Raw genomic sequence first — 2,711 nt, 5'->3', positions numbered from 1 at the left:
GTCGAATGCGGCGTTCAGTGTCCGCATGTGGAATCAGCTCATTGGTTGGAGACACCGGAAATCCTCCTCTCTCTCTCTTTCTTCTCTCTCGACCAACCAACGACGTCGGTGGGCGTCATGAATGTGTGTATGTGTGTATCATGGATGTGTCATTGGTGTGTATGTGTGTGCTGCCATCTATATTACCATTAGGGTTGGGAAGGTTACTCTGGAAATATAATTAGGTTACGCATTTTTAATTACCCCTTTTAAAAATGTAAAAAAGTAATGTAACTGTTACAATTACTTAATCAAAGTAATGTAACGTATTATATTTTACATTTTGATTAGTTTGCTAATTTTACAAAAAAAATGCTTTCACCTGTTTGGATAAGTGTACCCATTAAGCCCACCAAAATCTAAGTTCAAGTATTTTTAATGGACACTGACATGATGTATAAGGGAGATTACTTCTTATAAAGCAAAATTGATCTCTCTTTATATCTCTCTTTTAATGTATTCATTAATTTATGTAGATTTTGGAATATACAATAAAGATATTTAATGAAAAAAGTCAAAAGTCTGGCATGGGCTTGGTACTGTGACACAATTTAAGCTGATGTGTGTTCCAAATAAGGTCCATGTCATGATTTATTTACACATTATCTATCTATCTATCTATCTATCTATCTATCTATCTATCTATCTATCTATCTATCTATCTATCTATCTATCTATCTATCTATCTATCTATCTATCTATCTATCTATCTATCTAGTTTTAAAATAATTAAAAACAGCAATATATTTATTCAGTAACATGTTAGATTTTTTTTTAAATGAGGAAAAAACTCTTAAAAGGTCTGACTTCAGATCAAATCCCCCTTTGTCATCAACATTTTCATAAGTAACTGTAATCTAATTACACATTTTTTTCTCAGTAACTGTAACAGATTACAGTTACATTTATTTTATAATTAAATTAAATAACGCCGTTACATGTAACTACTCCCCAACACTGATTACCATTACATTTAAATAAGTAGCCTATGTTGTACATTTCATCTCATTGTCTGCTATTTAACATTTTAAAGTTTAAACCTGTCGCAACCTGATGGATAGGTGCAAAAAACCCTCAATGGGGCTTGATAAGGGCACTCTAGAGTGCACCTTAATACATTAGAAAAGGAGAAAAAAATATTTAAAAGAATAAAAGAGAGAGAGAGAGAGAGAGAGAGAGAGAGAGAGAGAGAGAGAGATGAAAAAAAGACAAAATATATGACTGCACACATTAGCAGACACTGGTATATACAAGTACACAAAGTAATTAAATAAATTGAAATGACTAATCAGCATATTAGTGGGCGGTTAATTAAGATAATCCATTATAACATTGCAGAGATAATAAACAAACCTAACAGCTTTCTTAAATTGTGCAGCTGTTCTGTTTAAAATATGAGATGGCAGAACATTCAATATCACTGAACCTCTGTAAATTAAACCAATCTATAATTGAGATGTTCGACATATAGGAGACCTTAGCTTATAGTTATTTCAAGTGAAATAATTGTGGAATTGATGATTTTAGGAATACTGTTTACGAAAATGTAAAGGAAGGGTTGTAGTCAAAGAACTGGATACAAATAAAGCGATATGTAGTTGGTTGAGTTCATAACACTGAGGATACCTGACTGGAAAACAGTGGTTGAGATGAATAAAAATTGATGTATTATGTAGGACTACATGCTTTTGTATATATTTGTGTTATGCACCACACACCACTCAAGACAAATTACTTACATGTGCAAACCTACTTGGCAATACACCGGATTCAGATTCAGATCCCTTTTTTTGTGATATTCTGCACACATTTAAAAAATAAAAAACAATAACAATTCTTTAATTGGTTTTCCACACAATAAGTCTAATTAGGCTACCTATACATTCTTAAAATTGTATCAACTACTTCCTACATTGACAACAAACTATGGAGGCTGTGAGTGGTATGTAAATGAGGATACATTTTTACATTTATGTTAATAAATCCCTACTCTCCTCTGATGCCAGCATGAGGCCTGGCAATACTGTACACACCAGTTTTATTATCTGTCTTGTCTGGGAAGAATCCCATTGTCTGTTAGACTGACAGAGCAGCAGCGCCAGTGATACAACACAGTCGACCTTATCATTTGCTCCCACGCCTTTTATCACAGAGTCAGAAACAGTTTATCTTTTTAAGCAGTCCTAAAAGTTGTCTTTGAAATGATACCACAGTGCCAAATTGGGCGGTGACATGTCTATCCTTTTTGCACATGGTTTTGAAGACTACATAGAAAATGAAATAAATAATTGAATACAAAGTTGATAAGGAACCAAAACAATTATTTAAACAGTTAAAATACATAAACACTGTGAGATAGCGCCAGTGTGAGATGGTTCCTGTCTTTTACAGCCTACACTATCTGCTGTCTATCTGAGAGACAAGTTATTTTCAGACACTTTGATTAATGTGTGCTGCCACTGTCAGACTCCTGCTCATTGACAAGGAAAGACTAAATCTGTGCAGTTAAAGTGACAGTTGGGGACAGCTGGGTAAGCTTGAGAAAATTTGAACTGAAACTATTTAGACACACAACATCATGAGATAAGAATGAAGAAGTGCCATGAACGAGAACATTACTATGATATAAGTGAAGTCTGCGTGGGGTACATTTCATTGTGATTTTCCTGATA

Source organism: Scomber scombrus, chromosome 15 (genome assembly GCF_963691925.1).
Source record: "Scomber scombrus chromosome 15, fScoSco1.1, whole genome shotgun sequence".
In the NCBI taxonomy this organism is placed as follows: domain Eukaryota; kingdom Metazoa; phylum Chordata; class Actinopteri; order Scombriformes; family Scombridae; genus Scomber; species Scomber scombrus.
The sequence above is the reverse complement of the archived record's forward strand: the minus strand, read 5'-3'. Positions refer to the sequence as shown.